The 15,502-nt window shown below is 39.3% G+C and overlaps 1 protein-coding gene across 2 annotated transcripts in view; it reads left to right on the forward strand.

The window, feature by feature from the left end:
• The window catches only part of RALA (RAS like proto-oncogene A), a 117,489-nt gene that overhangs the window by 83,804 nt on the left and 18,183 nt on the right, over positions 1 to 15,502 (forward strand). The window lies entirely within an intron of this gene.

Genomic DNA, 15,502 nt, shown 5'->3' on the forward strand with positions numbered 1-15,502 from the left:
TTAATTCATACCTTTGTGGTCAGAGAAGATCTTTCTTGATATGATTTAAATTTTCTTTAATTTATTGAGACTTGTTTTGTGGTCTGACAGGTGGTCTGTTCTGGAAAATATTCTGTGTGCACTTGAATATACATTCTACTTTTGGGTGAGATGCTCTAAAAAATCAATTAAATTTATATGGTCGAATGCATCATTTAAGGCCACTGTTTCCTACTTGATTTTCTGTGTGGGTGTTTAACCCATTGTTATCAATGGGGCATTAAAGTACCCTACTGTTGTTGTCTTATTGTTGATTTCTCCCTTTATGTCTGTCAATATGTACTGCTTTATATATTTATATGCTGCTACGTTAGGTGAATAGAAGATTACAAGAGTTCTGTCCTCCTTTTGGATTGATCCTTTCATTGTTCTTTATCTCAGTATAGTCTTTGCTTTAAAGACTATTTTGTATGATATAAATATTGCTATTCCAACTTTTTTTTTTTTGTCACTTTTGCTTATCTGAAATATCTTTTCCATCCCTTTACATGTGTCTTTCAATCTGAAGTAGGTGTCTTATAGGCATTATATGTTGGGTCTTGTTTTCTTATCCATTTAGCCACACTATGCCCTTTGATTAGAGCATTTAATTCATTTACATCTAAAGTAATTATTGATAGTTATGTAGTTATTGCCATTATTCATATCATTGATTTTTTTTCTTCTTAAAAGAATAATCTTTAACGTTTCTTGTAATACTACCTAGGTGGTAAGGAACTCCTTTAGCTTTTCTTTTTGCGATTTTTATTAATTTATTTTTGTTACAGATGTTTCTCTTTTTTTTACCCTAGATACCCTTCTCCCAATCCCACCCACCATCCCCAGCATTGTTGTCTAGGTCCATTGGTTACATATACATGCATATAAGTTCTTTGGTTAACCTCATCCATCCCCTTAACCTCCCTCCTGTGAAGTTTGTCAGTCTGAACCTTACTCCTTTCTATGTCTCTGGGTCTGTTTTGTTAATTATACCACAAATATGTGAGATCATATGGTATTTGTCTTTCTCTGATTAGCTTTGTTTCACTTAGCATAATGCTCTCCAGGTCTCTCCATGTTGTATCAAAGAATAAGAGATCTATCTTTCTTACAGCTGCACAGTGTTTCATTGTGTATATGTACCACAGCTTTTTTATGCACTCATCTATTGATGAATAATTGGGCTATTACCAGATCTTAGCGATTGTAAATATTGCTGCTATGAACATGGGGGTACATATATTCTCCCTGATTGATGTTTCAGGCTTCTTAGTATATATTCTTTAAAGTGGGATCACTGGGTCAAATGGCAGATCAATTTTTAATATTTTGAGGAAATACCATATTGTTTTCCATAGTGGCTACACCAATCTGTATTCCCACCAGCAGTGTACTAGAGTCCCCTTTTCTCCACACCCTCGCCAGCACTTGTTGTTTGATGATTTGTTTGATGGCAGCCATTCTAGCCAGTGTGTAGTGATACCTCATGGTTTTTTTTAACTTACATCTCTCTGATGATTAGTGATGTTGAGCATTTTTTCATATGTCTCTTGGCCATTTGTATGACCTGTTTGGAGAGGTGTCTATTTCGGTCCACTGCCCATTTTTTAATTGGGGTCTTTGTCTTCTATTTGTTGAGTTGTACTAGTACTCTATATATCTTGGAAGTTAATCCCATATCTGATGTATCATTAGCAATTATGCTCTTTCATATGGTGGGTTCCCTTTCCATTTTGATGTTTCTTTTGCTGTGCAGAAGCTTTTTAGTTTGATTTAGTCCCATTTATTATTATTTTTTCTTTGTTTCTCTTGCCCTAGGTGTTATATCAGTGAAAATTCTGCTGCCTATGATGTCTGAAATCTTGTTGCCTACATTTTCTTCTAGATTTTTATGGATCCATGAGTCACATTTAAGTTTTTTATCCATTTTGAGTTTATTCTTGTATATGGTATAAGTTGGTTGTTTAGTTTCATATTTTTGCATGTAGCTGTCCAATTTTCCCAACACCATTTATTAAAGAGGCTGTGTTTACTCCACTGTATGCTCTTGCCACCTTTGTCTAATATTAATTGAGCATAATGTCTTGGGTCAATTTCCGAGTTCTCTGTTCTGTTCCATTGATCTACATGCCTGTTCTTGTGCCAGTACTAGGCTGTTTTGATTACAATGGCTTTGTAATACAACCTGATTTTCGGTATTGTGGTCCCTCCTACTTTACTGTCCTTTTTCAAGATTGCTGTGGCTATTTGGGGTCTTTTTTGGTTCTATATGAACTTTTGAAGTATTTGTTCTAGTTCTGTTGTTGGTATTTTAATGGGGATTGTATTGACTCTATAGATTGCTTTGGGTAGTATGGATATTTTAATGATGTTAATTCTTCCAATCCATGGACAAGGTATGTGCTTCCACTTTTTTATATCTTCCTCTATTTCTTTTTTTCACTGTCCCGTAGTTTTCTAAAAACAACTCTTTCCTTCTTTGGTTAAGTTTATTCCTAGGTATCTCAGTTTTTTTACCACAATGGTAAATGGGATTGTTTTTTTAGGTTCTCTTTCAGTGAGTTTATTGTTGGTGTATAAGAATGCCATTGATTGTGAATGTTTTATCCTACTCCTTTTCCAAATTCGTTTATTAAATCTAGTAGATTTTTGATGGAATCTTTAGGGTTTTTTTATGTACAATATCATGTCATCTGCAAATAATGACAGTTTCACTTCTTCCTTTCCAATTGGATCCCTTTTATATTTTCTTTATGTCTAATTGCTGTGGTTAAGACTTCCAGTACTATGTTAATTAAGAGTGGCGGAAGTGGGCATCGCTCTCTTGTTTCCGTTCTTAAAGGAAATTCTTTTAGGTTTTTCCTATTGAGTATGATGTTGGCATAGGTTTTTTATATATAGCCTTTATTATGTGGAGATATGATCCCTCTATCTCCACATTGCTGATCATTTTTATCAGAAATGGCTGCTGGATTTTGTCGAGTGTTTTTTCAGTATTTTTTGATATGATCATATGGTTTTTATCTTTCATTTTGTTTATGTGGTGTATCACATTTGTTGATTTGTGGATGTTATACTATCCTTGCATCCCTGGGATGAATTCCACTTGGTCATGATGAATAATTTAAATATATTGCTGCATCCTATTTGTTTCTTGAGGTAGGCCTGTAGTGCTATGAACTTTCTCTCAGGACTGCTTCCATGTGGCCCATAGATTTTGTGTTGTGTGTTCATTTTCATAGGTTTCAGAAAGTTTTTAATTTCTTCCTTGATCTTCTTGGTAACCCATTCATTGTTTAATAACATGCTATTTAGCCTCCATGTGTTTAAATGTCTTTGTGTGTTTTTCTTGTAATCGTTTTCTGGTTTTATGCTATTGTGATCTGAGAAGATGCTTGATATGATTTCAGTCTTCTTGAACTTTAGAGACTTAGTTTCTGTCCTAACATGTGGTCTATCTCTGAGAATGTCCCATGTACACTTCAGAAGAATGTGAATTCTATAGTTTTGGGGTGTAATTTTCTGTAAATATTTATTAAATATCTTGATGTAGTGCATCATTTAGAGTCTTTGTTTCCTGGTTAATTTCTTTCTGGAGGATCTATCCAGTGATGTCAGCAGGGTGTTGAACTCTCCTGGTATATTGTATTTCTTGCAGTGCTGGTTTGGTGCTAACATATTCCCTTAGGCTTTTTTTGTCTGGGAAGCTCTTTATTTCACCTTCTATTTTGAATGATATCCTTGCTGGATAGAATAGTCTTGGATTCAGATCCTTGTTTTTCATTTCCTTGATTACTTCCTGCCATTCTCTTCTGTCCTGTAGTGTTTCTGTTGAGAACTCAGCTGATAGCCTTATGGGGGTTGCTTTGTACTTAACCTGTTGCTTATCTCTTGCTGCCTTTCTCTCTTTGTCTTTAATTTTTGGCATTTTAATTATTATGTTTCTGGGTGTGTTCCTGGTTGGGTTTTTCTTACTTGGTGCTCTCTGTGCTGCTTGAACTTGAATGCCTTTTTCCTTCACCAAGTTAGGGAAGATTTCTGTCACTAATTCTTCAAGTATATTCTCTAACTCATGCTCATTTTCTTCTTCTTTGGGAAGTCATGTGATGCGGATGTCCCACAGTTCTCTTAGGCTGTCTTCCTGTTCTTTAATTGTTTTTTTCTTTTTGATTCTCTGAACGATTTTTTCTACCTTCTCTTCTAACTCCCTGAACTGATCTCAGCCCACTTTACTCTGCTGGTTATTCCTACCAATGTGTTCTTTATTTCTGCTATGCTATTCTTCATTTCCAGTTGGTTGTTTTTTAATGTTTTTATGTCTTTTCTCATGCTGTTGAGCTCTTTACTCATGCTGTTGAGCTTCTTCATTATGATCACTCTGATCTCTACCTCTGATAACTTACTTAACAGCATTTCATTTATCTCTTTGGTACAGTTCATTGTTCTTTTATTTGGGATTTGTTTCTTCGTTTCACCATTTTGGCCACCTCCGTGGATTCTGGAGCCTGCCGCAACTTCCCTGTGTGTGTTGGCGTTTCACTGATTGTGGCTCCCTTTTATGGGTTTGGATGAGTATGGGAGAACCCACATTAAACACCACTTTCAAGTAGTCTTACTGTCCAGGGTAGATTTGCCAGCCCAGGAAAGGTTCAATTATCCAGTTATCCTCTAGCTTTTTGCCTGGAGGCTATTAGTCTCTATTTCTTGGTAAGCCTTGGGTTGTAGCCCTCAATTGAATTAAAAAATCCTCAGGTGTTCAAGGTAAGAGGATTTCCAGCAGGTGGGGCAGATACTGGCTGACTATTAATGAACCTCAATCAGCATTTCTCTGAGCTGGCTTAGCGGTGTTAAATTTCTGAGGGAGGGGCTGTTGCCTCTTCCTGGGACCCTGGAAAGGGGCTCTTTGAGTAAGATGGCTACTATGCTGTGAGGAAGTGATTCAGGAAAAAAACTCCCATCGTCGCCCCAGTTCTCCAAGCTTCCGAGTCTCTACACAGTTCCAGTCCAGTCTCTCCTTCCTCTGCTGGATCCCAGAGTGAGTAGCTATAGCTAATTTAGTGCTCTGTTTCGGCCCTTTGTGCTGTGGAGCTGTGGAGCCAGCTTGGGATGTTTACCCCAAGGGAGCTGCTCACAGTTAAAACAGTTGCTGTCTTTGGGCTCCCAGCCGACACTCTCTTGCCTCCGCAGTTCCTATCAGACTCGATTTAGGGTCCTTTTTCCATCCCTGGTTATACAGGTTCTCTTCTGCTGCTTTTCTGTTACTTTTTCTGGACAATTTCTGTTTATTTTAGTTGTAATTCCAGTTTGGTCCTGTGAGATGGTCTGTGTAGCTTTCATTTCTCTGCCACCATTTTGGAATCACTCCTTTAGCTTTTTCTTATCTAGATAGCTCTTTATCTGCTTTGATTCTACATTACAGCCTTGTTGAGTAGAGTAACCTTTGTTGTAGGTCCTTGTTTTGTATCACTTTAAATATTTTGTGCCAGTCTCTCTGTCCTTCAGGTTCTGTTAAAAATCGCGTTGGCAGTTTTTTAGGAGCTTCCTTGTAGGTAACTGTCTCTCTCTCTCAGCTTTTAAGGTTCTCTTTTTACCTTTAACCTTTGGCATTTTCATTATGATTTGTCTTTATGTGGGCCTTTGTGTATTCATCTTGTTTGGGACTCTGCACTTCTTGGACTTCTATGTCTATTTCACTCACCAGGTTAGGGAGGTTTTCAGTCATTATTTTTTCAAATAGGTTTCCAATTCCTTCCTCTTTCTTTTGTTTTGGTACCCCTGTGATGTGAATGTTGTTAAACTTGATGTTCTCCTAGAGGTCCCTTAAAGTATTCTAACTTTGTTCTTTTTGTTGTTCTTTTTTTTTTTTAATTGTTTATTTTTTTGTTACAGATATTTTTCCATTTTTACCCCATTGGCTCCCCGTTCCCGGCTTAGTTGTCCATGTGCATTGGTCATACATACAAGTTATATGGTTTATCTCTTTCCACCCGCCCCCACCCCCTCTTCTGAGGGATGTCAGTCTGTGCCCTACTTCCATGTTTCTGGGTCTACCGTATTCCTCAGACTGTTGTGTTCATTATATAAGTAAGATCATGTGGTATTTGTCTTTTGCTGCTTGGCTTATTTCACTTAGGATAATACTTTCCAGGTCTCTCCATGTAGTCTCAAAGGATAAGAGATCTTTCATTCTTACCGCTGCATAGTACTCCATTGTGTATATGTACCACAGCTTTTTTATCCATTCCTCTCCTGATGGACACTTAGGCTGTTTCCAGATCTTAGTTATTGTAAATAGTGCTGCTATGAACAGGGGGGTACATATATTCTTCCTGATTGGTGTTTCAGGATTCTTAGGGTATATTACTAGAAGCGGGAGCACTGGGTCAAATGGAAGTTAAATTTTTAATTTTTTGAGGTAACACCATATTGTTTTCCATAGTGGCTGCACCAGTCTGCATTCCCATCAGCAGTGTATTAGAGTCCTCTTTTCTCCACACTTCGCCAACACTTGTTTGATGATTTGTTTATGGCAGCCATTCTGACAGGTGTCAGGTGATACCTCATTGTTGTTTTAATTTGCATCTCTCTGCTGATAAGTAATGTTGAGCATTTCTTCATGTGTCTCTTGGCCATTTGTATGTCCTGTTTGGAGATGTGTCTATTCAGCTATTCTGCCCATTTTTTAATTGGTTTCTTTTTCTTCCTTTTGTTGAGTTGTATGAGCACTCTATATATGTTGGAAATTAACTCCTTATCTGATACATCATTGGCAAGGATGTTCTCCCATACAGTGGGTTGCCTTTCCATTTTGATGATTGTTTCTTTTGCTGTGCAGAAGCTTTTGAGTTTGATGTAGTCCTATGTGTTCATTTTTTCCTTTGTTTCTGTTACCTTAGGTGATGTATCAGTGAAAATTCTGCTCCGTATGATGTCGAAAATTTTGTTGCCTACATTTTCTTCTAGAATTTTTATGGATTCAGGGGTCACATTTAAGTCTTTTATCCATTTTGAGTTTATTTTTGTGTATGGTGTAAGTTCATGGTGTAGTTTCATTTTTTTGCATGTAGCTGTTTAATTTTCCCAACACCATTTATTAAAGAGGCTGTCTTTACTCCACTGTATGTGCTTGCCACCTTTGTCAAATATTAATTGAGCTTATTGCCTTGGGTCCATTTCTGGGTTTTCAGTTCTGTTCCACTGGTCTATATGCCTGTTCTTATGCCAGTAACAGGCTGTTTTGATTACAATCGCTTTGTAGTATAACCTGATATCTGGTATTGTGATCCCACCTACTTTGTCCTTCTTCCTCAAAATTGCTGTGTCTATTCGGGGACCTTTTTGGTTCCATTTGAACTTTTGACGTGTTTGTTCTAGTTCTGTGAAATATGTCGTTGGTATTTTGATGGGGATTGCATTGAATCTATAGATTGCATTGGGGAGTATGGACGTTTTAATGATGTTAATTCTACAAATCCATGAACAGGGTATGTGCTTCCACTTTATTGTATCTTCCTTTGTTTCTTTTTTCAGTGTCCTGTAGTTTTCTCAAATAGGTCCTTTACTTCTTTGGTTAAGTTTATTCCTAGGTATCTTAATTTTTTTGGTGTGATGGTAAATGGGATTGTTTTTTCAGTTTCTCGTTCTGTGACTTCATCATTGGTATATAAGAATGCCGTCGATTTCTTGATGTTAATTTTGTATCCTGCTACTTTGCCAAATTCATTTATTAAGTGTAGTAGTTTTTGATGGAGTCTTTAGGTTTTTCTATGTATAATATCACGTCATCTGCAAATAATGACAGTTTCACTTCCTCTTTTCCAATTTGGATCCCTTTTATTTTTTCCTCATGTCTGATTGCTGGGGCTAAGACTCCCAGTACTATGTTAAGTAAGAGTGGCGAAAGTGTACATCCCTGTCTTGTTCCTGTTCTTAATGGAACTGTTTTTAGTTTCTGCCCATTGAGTATGATGTTGGCTGTAGGTCTTTCATATATGGCCTTTATTATGTCGAGATATGATCCCTCTATTCCCACATTGCTGAGCGTTTTTATCAGAAATGGATGCTGGATTTTGTCGAATTTTTTTCAGCATCGATTGATGTGATCATGTGTTTTTATTCTTCATTTTGTTTATGTGCTGTATCACATTTATTGTTTTGCGAATATTGTACCAGCCTTGCATACCTGGAATGAATTGCACTCGGTCATGGTGAATAATTTTTTTGATGTATTGCTGGATGCGATTTGCTAGTATTTTGTTCAGGATTATGTTCATCAGGGCTATTGGCCTCTAGTTTTCTTCCTTTGTAGTTTTTTTTTTGGTTTTGGAATTAGAATTATGCTGGCTTCATAGAACGTGTTTGGAAGTCTTCCTTCTTCTTGAATTTTTTGAAATAGTTTGAGGAGAATGGGTGTTGGGTTTTTTTTGAATATTTGGTAAAACTCCCCCGTGAAGCCATCTGGGCCTGGACTTTTGTTTCCTGGGAGAGGCTTGATTACGTCTTCAATTTCCTTAGTTGTTATTGGTCTGTTCAAGTTTTCTATCTCTTCCCAGTCTAGTTTTGGGAGTCTGTGTGTTTCTAGAAATTTGTCCATTTTGCTTAGTTTGTCGAATTTCTTGCCATATAGTTGTTCATAGTAGCTGTTAACAATCTTTTATATTTCTGTGGTATTGATTGTTACTTCTCTTTCATTTCTGATTTTGTGTATTTGGATTCTGTCTCTTTGTTTCTTGGTGAGTTTAGCTAAGGGTCCATCGATCTTGTTTATCTTTTCGAAAAACCAGCTCTTTGTTTCATTGATCCTTTGAATTGTTGTTTTGGTCTCTATGTCATTTATTTCTACTCTGATCTTTACTATTTCCTTCCTTCTACTTGCTCTGGGGCTTTCTAATTCTTTAAGATGGGAGGTTAGACAGTCAATTAGAAATTTTTTTTGTTTCTTGATGTAGGCCTGTAGTCCTATGAACTTCCCTCTCAGAACTGCTTTTCCTGCATCCCATAGATTTTGTGTTGTTGTGTGTTCATTTTCATTGGTTTCCAGGAAGTTTTTGATTTCTTCCTTGATCTCCTCGGTAACCCATTCATTGTTTAATAACATGCTATTTAGCCTCCAAGTGTTGAAATGTCTTTGCATGTTCTTGTTGCAGTTGATTTCTAGTTTCATGCCATTGTGATCTGAGAAGATGCTTGATATGATTTCAATCTTCTTGAACTTTTAGAGATTTAGTTTGTGTCCTATCATGTGGTCTATCTTTGAAAATGTCCCATGTGCACTTGAGAAGAATGTGTATTCTGTAGTTTTAGAGTGTAATTATCTGTAGGTATCTATTAAATCCATTTGGTCTAGTGCTTCATTTAGAGTCTCTGTTTCCTTGCTAATTTTTTGTCTAGAGGATTTATCCAGTGCTGTCAGCGGGGTGTTGAAGTCCCCTGCTATGATTGTATTGCTGTCAATATCTCCTTGGAAGTCCTCCAGAAGATTTTTAATATATTTTGGTGCTCCTATATTGGGAGCATACATGTTTATCAAGATTATATCTTCCTGTTGGATAGATCCTTTCAATATTATGTAGTGGCCTTCTTTGTCTCTAGTTATGGCCTTCATTTTGAAATCTACTTCATAAGATATGAGTATTGCTGCCTCAGGTTTTTTTTTTTTTTTGCTTTCCATTTGCTTGGAAAATTTTTTTCCATCGCTTCACTCTCAACCTATGTGAGTCTTTTGTTGTGAGGTGGGTCTCTTGTAAACAACATACATATACGTAAATGACTCATGCTTTCTTATTCAATCAGCTACTCTGTGTATTTTTATGGGAGCATTCAATCCATTTACATTTAAGGTGATTATTGATATGTACTTGTTTATTGCCATTTTTGTTTAGTGTGGTTCTATTTTTCTTCCCATTTCTCCTGCTAATTACAGCAGTCCTTTTAACATTTCTTGCAGTGCTGGTTTGGTGCTAATGTATTCCCTTAGCCTTTTTCTAGGTCTGGGAAGCTCTTTATTTGACCTTCCATTTTGAATGATAGCCTTGCTGGGTAGAGTAGTCTTGGATTCAGATTCTTGTTTTTCATGACCTTGATTACTTCATGCCATTTCCTTCTGGCTTGTAGTGTTTCTTGTGAAAAGTCAGCTGATAGCCTTCTGGGGTGTCCTTTGTAGGTAACCTGTTGCCTAGCTCTTGCTGCTTTTAGGATTCTCTCTGTCTTTAATTTTTGGCATTTTAATTACTATGTGTCTTGGTGTGGGCCTGTTTGGGTTCTTCTTACTTGGGACTCTCTGTGCTTCTTGAACTTGAATGCCTTCTTCCTTCACAAAATTAGGGAAGTTTTCTGTCACTATTTTTTTGAATATATTCTCTATCCCTTGCTCATTTTCTTTGGGGACTCCTATGATGCGAATATTATTATGTTTCCAGCTGTCCCACAGTTCTCTTAAGTTGTCTTCCTGTTTTTTAATCATTTTTTTCTTTTTTTTTCTGTTTGGTTGATTTTTCTCCCCTGTCTTCTTATTCACTGATCCGGTGCTCAAGTTCCTCTACTCTGCTTTGTAAACCTTCCAATCTGTTTTTCATTTCTGACATGTCATTTTTTATCTCTTCTTGATGGTTTTTAATTTCCAGTTGGCTTATTTTCAGCGTCTCTATGTCCTTTCTCAACTCTTTGCTGTTGAGCTTCCTCACGATCATGGCTCTGAATTCTAGCTCTGTTAACATGTCTAATTGCTCCACATTGATCTCATCTTAGGTGGAGGTCTCTTGCTCTTTCATTTGGCTTCTGTTTCTGTGTTTCACCATATTGGCTATCACAGTGGGCTTTGGTGCCTGTCAAGTTTTCCCTGTGGGTGTTGGTGTTCTGCTGTTTGTGGCTCCCTCTCCTGGGTTTAGATGAGCGACGGAAGACCCACATTAAACACCACTGTCAAGTCTTACTTTCCTGGTTAAACTTGCTAGCCCAGGAAAGGTACTGTTATCCTCTAGCTTTTTGCCTGGAGGCTAGCAGTCGAGGTTACTTGATGAGTTTCGGGTTGTCAGTTGATTGAAAAACTCCCTCAGGTGCTCAGCATAAGGGGATTTCATGAGGGTCGGGCAGATGGTGGTTGTTAATGAGCTTCAGTTAGCACTTCAGTTACCCACAGGGTGGGGTTGAATTGCCGAGGGAAAGGCTGCTGCCTCTCCCCAGAGCCCTGGGAAGGAGAAATATGGCCACCGTCCTGCATGGCTGCCACTCAGCAAAAGCTCTGAGTGCCCTCCAAATCCCAAGTGACCCGACACAGTTCCAGTCCAGTCTGCCCTCCCTCTGCCGGAGCCCAAGGTGAGTGGCTGTGGCTTTTTTAGTCTCTGTCCCAGCTCTGCGCTGTGGAGCCAGTTGGGAGTTTAACCTGAGGGCGCTGCTCACAGCTGAGGCTGCTGACGAGCTGCTGACCGTGTGGCCTCCCAGCCCCTGTCTCGCACCTTCGCAGTCCTACCAGGATTGAGTCAGTGTCCCTGGTTATATGGTCCTCGCAAGCTGCTTTTCTGTTGGTTTTTCCCGTCGATTTGTCTGCGTTATAGTTGTAATTCCAGTTTGGTTCTGGGAGACGGTTGTTTAGCTTCCTTTCACTTCATCGCCATTTTGGAATCCTCTCTTTTTGCTGTTCTGATTGCATGTTTTCTTCTACCTTGTCTTCTGTGTTACTGATTCTGTCTTCTGCTTCATCTAATCTGCTATTGATTCCCTTTAATACATTCTTCATTTCATTTATTGTATTTTTCATTTCTGACTGGTTTTTTTTATGGTTTCTATCTCTTTGTGTAAGTTCTTACTAGTTCATCAATTCTTCTAAGTTTATTGAGCATCCTTGTAAATATTGTTTTGATCTCTGCATATGGTAGACTGCTTGTCTCCATTTTATTTAATTCCTTTTCTGGAGTTCTGTCCTGTTCTTTTAGGGAAAAGTTCCTTTGTCTCTTCATTTTGGCTGTCTTTGTATTTGTGTCTTTTTTTTTTATTAGGTAGATCTTGCTATGTCTCCTGTTCTTGACAGCATGACCTTTTATATGGAAGGTGTCCTGTGGGGCCTAGTGCAGTCTCCCCGATCACTTGTGCCTGGTGTCCCAGGAGTGTCTTCTGTGTGGGTTGTGTGTGTTCACCTGTTGTGGTTGTAGTTAGATTGCTTTTGGCACATCAGTGGGTGGGGTTGACCCTCAGGCTGACTGGCTATGACTAAAGCAGGTATGCTGTTGTGTCTTAACTGACCCCTTGGAGTAGCATTTGCTTTAGTGGGGCCCGCTGCATCTGGCCTTTCGGTTTATTGTTTGTTAAGCTGTTAGAATGATGCTGTGGTGTGTTCTGATACTAGTGACTGGGTATCTTGGGTCTGGAACCTCCTGGAAATGGATGTTGTGCAAGCCAAGGTCAGCTGCCTCTTGTTTTATGCTTGGGTCCTCCAGATGGAAGCTTCTAAGAGATCTGCAGTTGGTTGCTACTGTTCCTGGGTTTAGAGATGCTTGGGAGAGGCTAAGCTGTTTGCTGATGCTGAATGTTTACTTGTTCCTGTCATGGGACCCTTTGATGGGCACCATACTGCAAGCTGAGACTAGACATCACCTTTGCCAGGTTTGTGGCTGCTTAGTTGAAGCTATGTTCCAGGCCAACACGGGCTACTGCTTATGTCAGGCTTGTGGTCTTCTGATGGGAGTTAACAGTGCAAGTTGAGGCTGGTCACCACTTTTGCTGAACTTGGGACTGCTTATCAGGAGCTACAAGGTACACCAAGGTCATTTGTTTCTTGTTTGGAGTTTGGGACTTTGAGACATTTGGGGAAAGTTTGCAGCAGTAGCCAAGTCAGGATACTTTTTTGAAGGAGCCGCTGGAAGAGGCCTGGGCTGGAAAAGTGACTTTTGTGGGACGGGGTTTCAGGGAAGTTAGCCAAGTTAAAGGAGAACACAGCCCTGGCCGGTTTTGCTCAGTGGTTAGAGCATAGGCCTGCGGACCAGAGAGTCCCGGGTTTGGTTCCCACTAAGAGCACACCTCGGTTGCAGTTTGTCCCCAGCCCCAGTTGGGGCTGTGTGAGTGGCAACTGCTCGGTGTGTCTCTCTCACGTTGATGTTTCTCTCTCTCTCTCTCTCCCTTCTCTCCTTCCTACTCTATATGAAGATAAATGCAAAAAGATATCCTCAGGTAAGGAGTGAAAAAAAAACAAAAAAAAAGGAGAACACAGATTTGGCTCCCACCTGTACCTGGCCGGCTAGGTTGAGGGGGTTATTCAACAGAGGAACAGTCGCGCCTGCCAGCAGTCTGTCCCCTGAGAAAGTTGCCCCAACCTCCCACCCTCCAGCCCTCTTCCTGAAGTTAGTCGGTTTAGTTCCTCCCTATATGTTGCTGGTTGTATTCCAGCTGCCACCTCTTCACTGGAGCTTAGGGTGACTGAGTTTGTGAGTGAGCCTCCTAAGAAGTTCACCTCCATTTCCAGAAGTCCCCTATCCTCAAACGCAATCCCCACTGCTTTCCTCTTTCAGATACTGGTGCTTTGGTCTGGGGAGACTGGTATGAGGCTAGGTCCTCCTCAGGGGGACTTCCACAGCCAAGATAATATCCCTCCTGATACTTATTCACAACACCGTGGGTGTGGGGCCTGCCTATTTCACATCTTCTCCCCTCCTACCAGTCTGGACATGGGTTCTTTATATCCATAGTTTTAGGATTTGTGTGCAGCTAGTCTTCAGGTGATTTGTAGTAATGCTTGTTCTGTAATTTAGTTGTAATTTCAGTGTGGTCATGGGAGGGAGGAGGCAAGCATGGAGTTTACCTAATCTGCCATCCTGACTGGAACCTTGCCACTCTTACTTCAAACTACAGTGATACCTCGGTTCTCGAACGCCTCGGTTTTCGACCAAATGGAGATTCGAGAAACTTTTGTCTCGGAATCTGAACAAATATTTGGAACTCGAACTTCCGAGATGAGCCGAGTTGAGCCGAATGGTATTCATTCGGCCCAGCGCGCCTTGCTTGCGTCATCAGTGTGAGTGCAGAGAGAGAGTCACGCTTTGTGGAGTCACGCTTTCCTATTGGTTTCATTGCTTCGGTTCTCGAACAATTCGGTTCTCGACCGTCCTCCTGGAACGAATTATGTTCGAGAACCGAGGTATCACTGACTAAATCCATCTCCTTCACAATAAGGAGGTCAAAAGTAAGAATATGCACGTTCCTGACATTTGATGAATGGTTAAGCCTTCATTTAATATTCATAAATATTTAATATTCCTTTAGTGTTTATTATTTGTAAACTGTTAGTATGTAAATATGGTAGAATGTTCTATAGCTTTTACAGTTGCAAATACTGTGTTCATTTTTTTTTAATAAAGCTTTATTTTATTTTATTTTTTATCATTACCCGAGGACATTTTCCCATTTTTTGTTCAGATAGAGTGGGAGGGAGGGAGGAAGGGGGGGGGGAGAGAGAGAGAGAGAGAGAGAAAGAGAAACATCAACATGAAAGGGACACATCAAGTGGCTGCCTCCCGCATGACCCAATCAGGGCTGGGGACAAATTGCAACCGAGGTACATGCCCCTAGCGGGAACCAAACCTGGGTTTCTCTGGACCACAGGCCGGTGCTCTAAGCACTGAGCCAATGATTCAAAAATCATTTTTAAAAATAATTATTTATTTTCTACCATGTACCAGGCACTGTAGCAGGCTTTGGAGACAACAGTGATGATTCCCAGTAGTCACGGTTCTTGCTCCTAGAGGTTAAATTCAGGTGGGAGGCTATAGACATTGAACAAATAAGGAAATGTTAAAGAATGAAATATAAGAACTAATAAAAACCCCATAAATGGCCCAGTTTGTGTGGCTCATTGGATTGAGTGTCGTCCCATTGACTGAGAGATCCCAGTTCCATTCCTGTTCAGGGCACATTCCTAGGTTGTATGGTTGATCCCTAGTAGGGGGCATGCAGGAGGTAGCTAATCGATGTTTCTCTTTCACATTGATGTTTCTATCTCTTTCCCTTCCTCTCTAAAGAAAATCAATAAAAACTTATTTTGAAAGATCCCACAAATGTATGTTCATATATACACCCATACTACAATAATGTGCTGATCAGAATATCAAGGTAAGATTTATGAGAATGAAAACAGAAGTAGGAATGTAAAGCTTATTTAATTCTACTATTTAAAAATATCAAAAGTTTGAGGAGCAATCTCAAAATTCAAAAGTTGACATTCTACAGAGAAGTATAAGCCAGTTTGACTTGATTCATTTTAGAGAAAGGAAAGATTTAATGGTACTTTCAATGTTTACCTAAATATGGACTTGCTTTCAAGTTATTTCCACAATTCTGGCATGGAAACTGATATTTAAGAGTCACATGGAAAAGGATTCTTACACATTTAATAAAATACAGGCATACCTTGTTTCATTGCACTGTGCTTTACTGCGCTTCAGAGGTTTTATGTGTTTTACAAATTGAAGGCAAGACTCCCTCCACCAGCAAAAAGATT

This window comes from Molossus molossus, unplaced genomic scaffold (genome assembly GCF_014108415.1).
Source record: "Molossus molossus isolate mMolMol1 unplaced genomic scaffold, mMolMol1.p scaffold_m16_p_7, whole genome shotgun sequence".
NCBI classification, from domain to species: Eukaryota; Metazoa; Chordata; class Mammalia; order Chiroptera; family Molossidae; genus Molossus; species Molossus molossus.